Here is a 13,985-nt window from a genome sequence, read left to right on the forward strand (position 1 = left end):
TATTACTAGTATACTTGTAAAAAGATTTCTGAGAAAACCTTCTAAATCATCCAAATGTCTCTTTTATTTTAATGTTGTAAATCTGGTCATCATACTTCAATAGTTTTTACCATCAGAGTGAAAAAAAAGAGCCACAATAAAATTAGTTCATGATTTGCTTGTATCTATGATCTTCACATAGTTAAATTGCAGGCAACCATCAAATTAATATACCGTTGGTATTACCTTTAAAGTTTGTGGATTCATATTTCTGTTTCTTTTTGTGTATCAGTTATCTTTGATTCTAGCAATTTAAACAAGGAAGGCACAGAGACACTCAGAGGCCTGAGCTGAGAGATTTGTAGAGCTACACCCACGACAAGGACAACTAGAAAGAGCTAAGCAAAAGCTAAGACGATTCTCATTCTCACAGCCAGGCACTGCTCCAGACCCCCGGACACTCCAGACCCCCAGACACTGCCTTCCCCACAGGGACGGCAGCGCTCCAGGCATGCTTACTCCAGAACGGTCACACTAATGCAAACACGTGCAGATTCAGCAGGCACTTTTGTGCCAAAGAATGACACGTTGGCCAGTCAGTATGTAGTTGTTTCAAACTAACTAGTCCACAGGCTAATTTTTTTTTTTTACATAAATTAACCCATTTATTATAGGCTGGCAATGTTCCAAATTGTAGAATTTCTATTGGTCTTTCAATTCCTTCAGTCTTTTTCACTGTGACTGCAGAAGTGGTGTTGTAGGTCCAGGCACCACCAGCCACCGTTTTCATGCAGGAACCACAGCGCCAGACCCCCACAGCTCACCTCTTCACTTGATTTTGCCACAAAAGGAGCAAGTGTACGTACTTGGCGTGCTGGCTGATTTCAATTTTCTTCACCATTTTCCTAAGGGAGGTACCATAACGGGTCCCATATTTACCAGTGATCCCCACCTTGTTAGTTCATTTGGCCATGTCACTGTAAACTAGGTGAGCGCCCAGAGAGGAAGGTAATTGGTTTTTTTTTTTTTTAAATCTGGGGTTAATGGCATCAAATTATATTCTTTTTTGAAAGCCTGCAAAAAACAAAAACAAAGGAACTCCTGGTCTAATGGTGACTCCTGAGTGCTTTGTGAAACAGAAAGAGAGGTCCATGCAACCTCATCACTAGAAACTAATTTTTTTTTAAGAATAATTTCTTTAAAAAAAAAGATTTATTTATTTATGCATGTAAGAACTGGGGCACAGGCCAGAGATGTGGGGGTGAGAGGATTCATCAGAGATGAGCGGGGAACAAAACAGGCAGATCTACTGAAATACACTGCTGAGGGGAGCAGCAGGTGAGACAGGAGAGGTCTACTGTGCCATGTGGGTAGCTCCCTGGCTAGCCAGGGATCAAACTCGAGTTGTAGAGGCTGTGGATAGCTTCACAGTGCTGTGCTTAATCCCTTGCACCACCAGGGAGGCCCATCACTGGGAACTAATTGGCATGATGCCAAAACACAACATCACTGTGTGAAGCCCATTGGGCAGGTCAGACAACTTAGGCTCTGAGGAGTTGAAAGACTTGAGATTACGGAGTGAAGGACAGGTGGGAGCTGCCTCCAGAGTGCTGCTCTTAAAATGTACCCACCTGACCAATAGCTTGCTCCCTCGTGGTCAATGAGGCAGTAAATGTAAACACAGTAAGCCTGGTGTTTATACAGGTAAATCAAATCTTAAACTGGCATGTAGATTTACATCTTCATTTGCTAGAGCTACCATAACAAAATGCTGTAGACCAGGTGGCTTAAACAACAGAAATTTATTATTTCACGCTCCTAAAGTCCAGGGTCAAGGTGTGGGCAGGTTTGGTTTCTCCAGAGACCTTTTGCCTTGACCTGCAGATGGCTGCATTTTTGCTCTGATCTTGCCTTTATAAAGTGCATCTTTTATAAGAAGCCTCTTCTTATAAAGTCATCAGTTATATTGGATAAGGGCCCCATCCTTATTACCTTACTTAACCATAACCACCTATTTATTTATTTATTTATTTTTAAAAGATTTATTTATTTATTTGTACAAGCACTGGTGTAGGGTAAAGAAAATAACAGGCTTTTCTGCCCTTCCGCCATCAGGATAGATGGTGGATCCTTGTCCTGAATGCATGCCTGATGGCGGGCACCTGGAATAGGGTGTGGGCCTAGGTAGATGGGATTCAGCTGAGCTAAGACTGTGCTTTTAAGGGCGGCGTCATGGGGGGGCGCCAGCAGCAGCAGTAGAAGCCGAAGCAGAAGCCGAAAGAGAAGCCGAGAAGCAGCAGAACGAACTCCAGAGAGCCCAGATAGAGTGAAGACTTGCTGGGGGCTGGGAGGCCTGCCAGCCTCCCAGCCCCCAGCCAGCACCCCTGCCTGCCATATGCCTGGTGAACCCCAATAAAAGACCTGCAAAAACCCACTAAGGACTCTGACTCCTCCTTTACCCGGTCTGCATGGGATCAGAAAACCTGCTCTGTGTCCAGTTCTGCCTCTACAACTGGGTACAGTCAGAAGCGCTCGAGGGCGAGAGAATTCACCAGAGCCAGAGCGGGGAACAGAACAGGCAGAAGGACTGAAGTACACTGCTGAGGGGAGCAGCAGGCGGCAGGAGAGGTCTGCGCGCCATGTGGGACCCTCTTTCCAGAGGCCGGGGATCGAACCGGCGCTGAGGAGGCTGCAGGCAGCTTTGCAACCCAGCACTCAACCTCTGCGCCACCGGGGAGGCCCCATAACCACCTTTTTAAAGCTCCTAATCTCGAAATAGGGGCACATTATAAGGTACCAAGGTTAGGACTTCAACGTACAAAATTTGGGGGAGAATTGGAAACGTAAAGAAAAAAAATATTACTCTTATTCATCAGAGAAGCTAAGCTATAGCAGTGTATGCGTGTAGACAACTGGACTTCTGCAGGGTGAGAGAAGCTGCCGGCCAGCTGACTTTTCTCCAAGCCACTTCACAGGTGGAAGGGGATCCAGATCACACCTCAATGGATTGGCACTTACTGAAACAGGGGAGAGAAAAGAAGCATCCTCCTTGACCCACCTGAATTAGCGGGTAAGTGATGTCACTTGGGTGTGTCCTCGCTCACTTTCCTCCTTTGCAGTCCTGATGACGAAACATTTCTCACAAACCTCCTCTCCACTCCATGTTGTAGTTAATTTGCCATTGCTGTTGTACCCAGCATCACGTAACCATGGGGTGGCAAGCACATTGATTCTGTGGTCCCCTACAGGTTCTCCTTCAGGACCAAAATGCACTATTGCTGACTCCCAGATGAGTCTTCCCAGGAATTTGGCCTTGACCAAAGGCATGCCCTGCCTGGAATCTGCCTGCATCCAGTGGCTAGTCAGAGGGCAGCCAGAGCTCTGTGTGGCCTGGCTGAGGAGCCTGCTGCATCAATGCTCAACTCCTCCTCCTGCCCATCCTGCTCCCGTCACTCCCTGGCAGGTGGCTGCTTCTGTGGGCACCCCCCACAAAAAAACTCTTACATGCAAATCTGAGTTTTCATCTCTGTGTCCTAGAGTGTCTAACCCATGTCAGAGCATAGTTTGGGTAGTACCATATGCTACTTTGTCACAGTCCCATTTTCACTAATTAGTCCATTAGTACTTAATGCTCAAACTGGACAGGGACCAGTGAATGGTTCTGAACTGACAGAGAAATAAGACAAAAGGTCAGGCGAGTATGGGACAAAAATATCACCTTTATTCCTGAGAAAGCTGAAATTGGTATAGGATCGGTAGTTGCAGGAATCAGATGGAAGCACTTCTGCCCCCAGCCTAGGCAGTGCAGGGCCACAGCTGGCCCCGGGTGCAGCACAGTCAGGGCATAAGGCATGCTTGCTATGAGATGGCAAAGCCAGTTCCTGAGCATGACTAGAGGCCCTGTTTTTTAGTCCCAAATGCATCTATTACTACATCAGTCCACCTTTCCGGAGAAGGAATGAATTGGAGAGGAGAGTGGATTATTATGCGAGGTAGCTTCTCACACATGAAAGAAAACAGGTATGTTTGTGTCACTTTCTTGGGAATCGAGTCCTTCAACAAATCAGTTTCACAAATATCACTGAGTTCCTATTACATTACAGGCATGGTTTTAGGGGATTCAGATGTAAACAGAACAGGTAAAATCCCTGTCCTTTTGGAGGTTACAATCTAGTGGAGGACAGAGAGTAAACAAGGGAAAATGTATTTTGAGAACTATGATATGAATATCAACAAAACCAGAAAGCGGGAAAGGTGAATGAGGGATTGTAAGGAATGGGGGCAAACAGAAACACAGAGACAGTCTCTCTTCTACTTAGGTACGAAGGAACAGGGAGTTAGTATTTACCATTGGAACATTTCTTCTGACATTCCTTTTTCTCATACCTCCACCCCCAGCCCATCCCACCCCAGCCCCATCAGATTCTTGTGTTTGGAACATGAGCACTCACTGCAAGCCTCTAGCCCTCCTCAGGGTCAGCTACAGCTGATGGGCTTGACTGTTGCCTTGAAGACATGGGCATTCTAGAATGGTCTAGAATGTTTCAGGATGTTCATTCTAGGTATATGCCCCTGGCAGAATCCACTTTCCTTTTCTGTCTGCACCTTTGCTCTTTGTCCTTCTGTAGTGTGATCTAGCTGTGTGTGACTCACAACCAGACATGCAGAGACAGGCGCCGCCTGAATCTGGTTAGAAGACAGCTGGCTCACGGAGCAAGGTTTGTAGTTTAGGCTTTGCTGCTGTAATTTGAACCCCGGAACAAGAGAGTCTGTTGAAACTTGGAAAGTAATAATGGTTTGGGGGTGTCCTGGCATGACGGTTATTTATTCTTAGTGTTCTTGGCATTCCTCCTGCCTTCTGGGAATAACACCCCCTTTCTTTGTGTGAGCAGTTGTCTCTATCCCATGTGGACCAAAGAAGGAATTCATACTTTTATATGATCCCACTTGTCTCTACATATATTTTGGTCAAAATGAAGGCCTTTGGCCAAGTTGGGCTAATCAGGTTGCTACTACCAGAGGCCCAGCGACTTGTTTCATGGATGAAGCCAATCAGAAACTCCCCTAGGGTTTCAATAACTGAACCTGGAAGAGTTTTTCCTCTTGGGCAAAAACTAGGAACTGCAAGACTGTAGTTTTATGTCTCTGTTCTGTGGAGAAAATTAGGCTTCCTTCCAAGTGCCAGCAGCTACCTCAGTCATCGTGGCAAGTTAAAAATGCCAGTATAATTAAAATACTGACTGCAAATACATCCTTAAAAAAAAAAAAAGCTAACTCATGCAGTGCTCAGTTTTTTTTTTTACTGTTAAAAATGTTTGTCCCTCCCATAATTGCAAAAGTAATTTGTGCTCATTACAGAAAAGTCTGAAAAGACAGAGAGAAGTAAAAATACCTATTCTTCCACTCTCCCCAAATCAACCATTTTGACATCTTGATGCATATAATTCTATTTTTCAATACTGTATGTTCTATTTTGTAACTTGCATTTTTGCTTTAAGAAAAAGGGAAACAGTTTTCCATTGAAATAAAGACATTTCTCCAACATGATTTTTATTGACTGGCAGATTGTTTTATCATTTGTCTGAATGTGCCAGAATTAAGATTCTCAACTCCCTGTTGCCAAAACTTTTGGTTGCTCACAATGTTTATAATTACTAACATCTTAGGTAATCCATCATTGTTTTCTTGTGATGAGCTCCTAGAGTAGAATGTATATTTTAAAATCTTTTGACACATATTGAGAAACACCCTTTCTATAGACTTCAATTGAGGATGCTTTTATAGCGTTCTTTGTTGTCATGCCTCAATCAATAGATGCAACCGATAGGCTTCAGTGGAATGAATCTTGTTCTTAAACCTGATCCATCCTTTAAACTAGGTAGTTCTAGTTTATTTATTTTTTTAAAGATTTATTTATTTATGCATACAAGAACTGGTATAGGCCAGAGGTGCAGGGGTGGGGGGTGAGAGGATTCACCAGAGACAGAGTGGGGAGCAGAACAGGCAGACTGACTGAAATACACTGCTGAGGGGAGCAGCAGGCAAGACAGGAGAGGTCTGCTGCACCATGTGGGTTGCTCCCTGGCAGGCCAGGGATTGAACTTGTGTTGCAGAGGCTGCTGATAGCTTCATAGTGCTGTGCTTAATCCCTTGCACCACCCAGGAGGCTCAGTGTTGTAGTTTAAAGAACCTAGTTTAAAGAACATCCTGAAATAACCGAGGTACAAGGACATAGGACTTTTTTAAAGTTGTCTTCATGAAAGAATTGGAAAGACATTTTAAAGTCTACTTTTATTTTAGTATAGATCATCACTCCACTTTATTATTTTATTTTATTTTTAATGAAGTAACATTACTTTATAATATTTTATAAGTTTAAAGTGCGCATCATTAAAAATCAACATGTATATATACTTGATTCAGTTCATATTAGGCCAACCCTGTCCTTCACCATTCAGTTGATCCCTTATATACAGTTAGCCTATACCTCATGCTCCTCCCCTTCCGGTACCCACTAATTGGCCTTATAATCTAAATGCTTATTTTGAAGATTTTTTTTAAAAAAGATTTATTTATTTGTACAAGCACTGGGTACAGTCAGAAGCGTGGGAGGGTGAGAGAATTCACCAGAGCCAGAACGGGGAACAGAACAGGCAGACTGATGAGGTACACTGCTGAGGGGAGCAGTGGGCAGCAGGAGAGGTCCGTGTGCCGTGTGGGACCCTCTCCCGGTGGCCGGAGATCGAGCCGGCGCTGAGGAGGCTGCGGGCAGCTTCGCAACCCAGCGCTCAACTGCTGCGCCACCCGGGAGGCCCTTAAGATTTTTTAATGTCTGGGAAAAGTAGAAAAATCCATAAAAAACCTCACAGGAATGTATAAAATAGATGTAATTGATCATTATATCTCTTTAAGTGTAATTTGAATATGTTCATGTCTCTTTAAATGAAAACAGTACTTATTACTACTGAAGTTGTAAATAACTCATTCTGGATTAAAAACTATATGGTTAGTGTACATGCCCTATATACAGTTTTTGAAATAAGGGATACCATCACTCTTCGCATCCATCAGCCTCTTCCTGGAAAGCCTGAGGCAGCTAATGCCGTCAGAGGCTGAACACACAGGTGCTTCCCATAGAAGCTTCTATAGCACAACTGTGTTTGGACTTGGACTTGAAGTCTTGGACTTGAAGTACTTATGCTCAGTTGACTCACAACCTTACTTATCTCTACGTGAGGTCAAAATACAAATGCCAAAATTTCACTTCTCCAACTTCCAATTTTTGCTAATTGCATTTACCTGGCTCCCTTTCTTTATAGCCTACGCAGGTTTGACATTTTAAAAATGTGTTTTAGCCTCTGAATTTAAGCAAATTGATCCATAGAACTCCTCAGTGAGAAGTGAACCTGCGTTAATATTCATAGTGTCCTAAATGTTAACCACCATGAAAGCAGTTTGTCTTGGATCCAGCTAATTTTAAATTGCATTTAACGAATTGCTATTTTCTAATAGTCAGATGATCCAGTGCAATTTGGTAAGCCATTTCTCTATTGTTCTTTACATAGGACAGTTAATTATAATGCTGATTTTATTTTATTTTTTCAAGATTTTTTCATTTTTGCATACAAGAACTGGGGTGTAGGCCAGAGGTGTGGGAGGTGAGAGGATTCATCAGAGACAGTGGGGGGCAGAACAGGCAGATCTATTGAATCACAGCAGAGAGGAGCGGCGGGCGAGACAAGAGAGGTCTGCTGCGCCACATGGGTTGCTCTGTGGCCGGCCTGGATCAAACTTGTGCTGCAGTAACTGGCTATGGCTTGATAGCACTGTGTCTTTAACTGCTGCAGCACCAGCGAGGCCTCTAATGCAAATTTTAATGTGGAAAATCCATAGTAGGTTTGGGATTGGACAAGAGAGGGTTTTTTTGTTAGAAGTAAGGATCTTCTAGGAAATTAGGTTCTAGAATGTCTTATTTGGTGAAGAAGAGTAAACCTTTTCAACTACTGGGGGATGTTTTTGTTTTTGTTTTTGTTTTCAAAAAGATGCATGCTTATTTAATGCCGTATTAATGAGAATTCATAGAGGACTGCAAGTGAACTGGAGAAATCAGTATTAGTATTTTGTTGACTTTAAGGTGATTCTGGGAAGACGAGTTCAAGGTCTCTTATGGACACTGAAATAACAAAGGTGGGGATCTACAAGTGCACTTGGGGTTCAAAGACTGTCCTCTACATATTCATATTTTTCCTTGCCTTTATCTTTCCTTTGGAATTCTCCCAGCACACTGGGAAATATCCACTACTAGTTACGCTGTCATTCTTGGCCATGTGGAATAACAGGCATTTCTATCAAGATGCTGTTTTCATTAAGAACAATTGCTGTTTCCTTAGATGTCAGAGAACTATCTGAGCAATGTCTGTATTGGATTTGTGCTACCGATGCTGCAGATGCTGCAGATTCATTGTCCTGATGTTTCCATCATAATCACCTGACCCCCGTTTTCTTTACCAAGTCTTCCACATCTCTCTTCTGGTTATTGCCTGATCCAGTTCTCAGGTCTGGAACCACTGATCTGCTCATTCCCCATTTCGTGGCCAATCCTGTTCTCTGTGCTGCTTCATCCTGAGTGTGGACACAGAGCCTTCCCAGAATCCCCCAGAGGAAGTTAAGAGAAGACTTAACATGAGTACGTTTATTTCCTTTAGGGCAGACACATTCCTGTGGCCAACATATGAAAGCCTTGAGTATTCCATGGCCTGATAACATATATTTTCCCAAATTTGGGTGAATTGCTCAGGTTTGGGGCTTTCGTAGAAGGTCAAGATTGCATTTTGACAACTTCAGTTTTTTAGCAGGAGGGCACTTCTAACCTTACCGGAGTCTATGTTGCCTAAATCCATATTTGGTAAGAAAGCATTTTTTCCTAAAGGAACCTAATCTGCAGAAGCTTAGGTCCCATTAATAGCAATAGCCAACTGACGTTATTGAAAAAGATGCTTAACTCCCCAGTTAGAAACACGTGCATCCACTTTTTTCTAAAAACAGCAAGGGGCTTGCTTTTCATTTGCCCATCTCTGAGGGATGGGCGGTAAGTGTGTGCAGGCAGTGCTAGAAGAGGCTTTGTTGCCCATCATGTCATAACAACATGTCCCCAGACACAAGCCAAAAACTATCCTGAAGCAAGTAAGTGTCAGAAATACTGGGTTAAAACAAGATTTGTTTTAAATATATCTCGACTCTTCATTTGTTCTGTCCATTATGTGTTCCCTAGAGATGACATAATGGGTTTTTGAAACTTTTGGCCATTAATTTTTTTTCCTCATCAGTTACTCTTCTAGAGTTATAGCCAAGATTAGATGGGTAAAGATGAGACCCTTTCCTTTCCTTGGCTAAGGACACATAGCTTACATTCCATTGCTAGGATATGCTTAGAATTAAATTTGCACCCTGCCCAAGGCACTAGAGAGAAATCCCAGAAATCCTGTGATCTGGCAACTTTGCAGCCTGAAACAATCTGTTCCACTCCATATGGCTTTTGTCCAGTGAGCCCATATGGCACAAGCAGGCCCAAGTATCCAGGGTCTCTGGTTTCCTACCTTGTTCTCGCCTTTCTTTCCTCATCCTGAAAGATTTAGGCACATACACTTGAGAGGCTTTTTTCCCCTTAACTATTACTTCAGGACCCTTTTTGATGGCTCAGTGACTGAAAAAAGAAAACATTTCCAGAAGGTTTATGAGGGACAACTCTGCCACTACTTATCAGACTTGAGAAGATTTGAATTTTTTTGTGTGAGGCAATAATCCTATAATTCTTGGTTTCTGGTAACCATCACACATGGTAATTAGTAGTCAATGATTCATTCATGCAAAATATACAATTATAGACATTGTCGTAATAAAAATGTTAATATGGAAAACCTGCTTCAGAATTTTCAAAACCATTCTTCACCTTTAGATGATGAATTTTGAGTAGTAATCATAAACTATCTTTCTTTCTGGGTTAAAGGTAGACATTTTTTCATATAGGTAAGGTTAATTCCATATCAAGAAGGCATAGGAAGCTTACTGTGCTTTTTTTTTTTTTAATATTTATTTATTTATTTATACAAGCACTGGGTACAGTCAGAAGCATGGGAAGGTGAGAGAATTCACCAGAGCCAGAGCGGGGAGCAGAGCAGGCAGAAGGACCGAAGTACACTGCTGAGGGGAGCAGCGGGCGGCAGGAGAGGTCTGCACGCCATGTGGGACCCTTGCCCAGGGGCCGGGGATTGAACCGGCGCTGCAGAGGCTGCGGACAGCTTCGCAACCCAGCCCTCAACCGCTGCGCCACCGGGGAGGCCCTTACTGTGCTATTTCTAATCATAGCTATTTTACTTCAACTTCTTGGAGATCTGTAGAAATCTTCAAGAAATAGAAATGGGGCCTCCCCGGTGGCGCAGCTATTGAGCACTGGGTTGCAAAGCTGCCCACAGCCTCTGCAGCTCCGGTTTGATCCCCGTCCATCCAGTGAGGCTCCGACATGGCCCACAGACCTCTCCTGCCGCTTCCGCTGCTCCCCTCAGCAGTGTACTTCGGTCCTTCTGCCTGTTCTGTTCCCCGCTCTGGCTCTAGTGAATTCTCTCACCCTCCCGTGCTTCTGACTGTACCCAGTGCTTGTATAAAAAAATAAATAAATCTTTAAAAAAAAAAAAAAAGAAATAGAAATGAAGAAGTAGTGATAGAGAATCTCTCTATGCTAATATAAAAGTTGGGGGTATAGCATCCTAATTTAATGAGTGTGATTCCAGTACATATACATGTTCATCCACAAATGTTTGATTTAATGATGTGGGAAAAGAAGATACCTACTAGTTTGGTTTTTTAAAAAATGCTTGCTTATTTAAACCTGAGAGAGGTGTATTTGTCAAGTAGACCACAATGAACAAAAATGAAAGTCAAACTGAAAACTCCTCAGTCAGGTTATTCATCTTGTCTTTTGCGATGTTGAGAAGTTTCATGTATACCCCATCTGTGGTGAGGTTAAAGTAGAGCTGTTATGGGGAAGAAAGTGAGAAAAAAGTTGTAGAGAAGTCAGTAAACAGATTACCTGTAAAGTAGGTAAGCTGTCCATACAATCGCTTTGATTTTGTCTCTCTTTCTCTCTTTTTAAAAAGATTTATTTTCATTTATTTATGCATACAAGAACTGGGGTATAAGCCAGAAGTGTTGGGAGTGAGAGGATTCACCAGAGACAGCATGGGAAGCAGAACAGGCAGATCCACTGAAATACACAGCTGAGGGAGCAGTGGGTGAGACAGGACAGGTCTGCTATGCCATGTGGGTTAGCTCCTTGGCTGGGAATCGAACTCATGCCTCCGTGGCAGGCTTGATAGTGCTGAGATTTTAACCCCTGTGCCACCAGGGAGGCCCTTGATTTGGTCTCTTATAGTCAACTTGAAAAAGAACTATTTTTGTTTTTAATTTATAAAGTTTATCCATAAGGCAATGGGACAATACAGATATTTCTTGTACTTGTTAATTCCCCTGTGATTTAATTCCCAAACTTGTCAGTGACAGACAGGTAGTGAAAAGGTTAGCCTCCACTGTCAGAAGGAAACAGGAAGTGGCAGAGATAGAGGGTGGGAACTTCCTGTTGTTGAAAATAGTGAGCACAGCACATTAAAGGTTGTTCGTGTGCTCCCTCCCAGAAACTTTATTAAAACATCCAACATAATGCATTAAAATCTTTTATTCTGAGTCCTCAGATAGACCTGTGAACAAATTCATCCTGTAAGACTTAATGTAGAAATCTGTAGTCCACAATCATGTCAAGTTAATTTATGGAGGGAACCGTGAAGTCTCTCAATGCCATGAGGATGCACCCCTAGCAGAAGAGTGAATATTTCAAGTAGAGGACAGGGGGTGGATTGGCATAAAGGAGGCTTCAGGGAGGAGGGGCTATTATAGCAGGGCTTAGGGATCGAGGGGCTTCCGCAGAGCAGAAGGGCTGAGAGACTCGGGAGATTCTGAGCTGGTGGCAGTGATGACTAGGTCCTCCTGGAATGCAACCTTTTGCTCCAGCCTGTGTGCTGACCACTCACCACTGGCTCAAGGATGTGAAACAAAGACTAGGGAGTGAAGGGCAAGGCTGATTCTACTTTGGAATATTCTTTGGACAAACAAGTCTTCTATTAAAGTCGTAATCTCCTTAACCTTTCTCTTGTCCTGCCAAACTAAGAGACAGGAAAGTTAAAGTTCTCTGTTTGGTACAGAAAGATCAACCTTTAAAACCATCAGAGAGGAGGAGCCCATTCTTCTCATTGTTCTGACGCATTTCTGACCTGTCAGCCTCACTTCAGTAACTTTATCGGCATGACAAGGCGTACAAGGAGTGCGGTCTGTCTGTACAAAGAGCTCTCCAGCTGCAAGCTCCACTGCTCACAAAAGAGGGGACTGCCTAAGGGTCTCCATTATGTGCACAAGGGGGCTGCAGAGTAGGCAGGGGCCCAGTGTCTGCCTGCATTTTAGGAAAGTCCAAACAGTAAGACAAGGAAGACTTCCACTTCCCCCAACTGCTAATCCACAAAAGGGTTGGTTGGTCTCCTTTATCAGCATAATCCTTCTGTCAGTAGCAGCGAGGGGTCTAAGCACACCCTGCTTCAGAAGCACAGGGTTGTCCTGGCGCTTTTCTGAATTAGCCACTGAGCCAATACACAGCGAGCGCTTTTAAAAGTAGGGGGTTATGACATCTGACCTTGGAGAAACCAAGTGACATAATCCAAACCTATATGACTCTATTTGGGTGTTAACTAATGAAAATCCCCTATTGAGGAAGAAAGATGTCCTATTTTAGGATCTGAAGAGATCCTGTCTGAAGAGGTAGCAAGAGATGAACTCTGACAGTTTTATTTCAATATCAAGATATTTGTAGTTTAAAAGATAATCTTGATCTCTTTAAAAGATGCATGTGATTTTGGTAGGAGCATCATGGAGCAAATATGGGATACTACAGCCTGGTATGGTGTTGCCTGGCTTCTCACTCCCTTGTGCTTTGCCTGAGCTATTGTCAAAGAAGGGCCAGCAGGTCCATCAGTGATGGTCCTCAGCACCAGAAGTTACAGATATCTGACAACCTGGTGGGCAGGAAATTTCCTTGAAGATCAAAAGACATCAGCTCCTCCCTCCATTGCACCTCTGCAAAAGGCCGTCTTCTCACCTAGAGTATTTAGCCACCATCGTGGGTGTTCAGCTGGAGGGAGAGGCAGAGAGAAGATTGAGCAAACTCAGAGACTGAAATATTTCTTTCTTGAGTGTATGATAATTAAGGGGATTTTTAAGTGATAGGACTAGACTAAGCTTTGAGTGACATAAAACAAGAAGTTATTTTTCTTACCAACCAGAAAGTGAGAGTCAAAAGGCAATTAGTGAGAGATGAAAGGACAGAACTCTGAGTTCTTTGCCCAGGTGACTTATTTTGCAAACATGTTACATAAAATGAACAAAACCCTATACCACTAGAAATTATTCTACAGACTTATTTTCCAAATTTTAAATAGAAAAACTGAGAACAGCAATGAATGAACATTTCTAGAAACCCAGTTTTGTAAATCACAATGAAGAACATTCCCTATTATAAGAATACTTTGTATCAGTTTAGCTATTTCAACACAAAATATTTCTGTCTATTCTACTGTTTATTATCATTGGAATATTAGGAAGAATATTTTTAAAAGAAAAATTTTAATCTTTACATTAGTTTTAGACTTGAAAAGTAGCTGCAAAGATAGCACAGATGGATCTCGTTTCTCACCTATTTCCCCTATTGCTAACATCTTACATTAGTGTGACATTTGTCACAACTAATGAATCAATGTGGAGATGTTATTAACTAAAGTTTGTGATCTTTTCATATCTCCCTCATATTTACTTAATATCCATTTTCTCTTCCCGGACCTTACTGGGGACACCACATTACCTTGAGTCATGCCTCCTTAGGTCCTTGAGATACAATAGTTTCTGAGGCTTTC

At 42.7% G+C, this 13,985-nt stretch overlaps 1 long non-coding RNA gene and 1 pseudogene across 4 annotated transcripts in view; one reads left to right on the forward strand and one right to left on the reverse strand.

Moving 5' to 3' along the window:
* Positions 1-681: 681 nt before the first annotated feature.
* On the reverse strand, positions 682-952 carry LOC119254783 (60S ribosomal protein L37a-like; annotated as a pseudogene).
* A 3,594-nt stretch (positions 953-4,546) lies between these two features.
* The window catches only part of LOC129146639 (uncharacterized), a 114,065-nt gene continuing 104,626 nt past the window's right edge, over positions 4,547-13,985 (forward strand). For all 4 annotated transcript variants that reach the window (XR_008553583.1, XR_008553584.1, XR_008553585.1 and 1 more), the window contains exon 1: positions 4,547-4,697. This is a non-coding gene — a long non-coding RNA (uncharacterized LOC129146639). The remainder of the gene's footprint in view (positions 4,698-13,985) is intronic.

This window comes from Talpa occidentalis, unplaced genomic scaffold (genome assembly GCF_014898055.3).
Source record: "Talpa occidentalis isolate TD23 unplaced genomic scaffold, MPIMG_talOcc4v2.1 talOcc4.3, whole genome shotgun sequence".
Classification (NCBI taxonomy): Eukaryota; Metazoa; Chordata; class Mammalia; order Eulipotyphla; family Talpidae; genus Talpa; species Talpa occidentalis.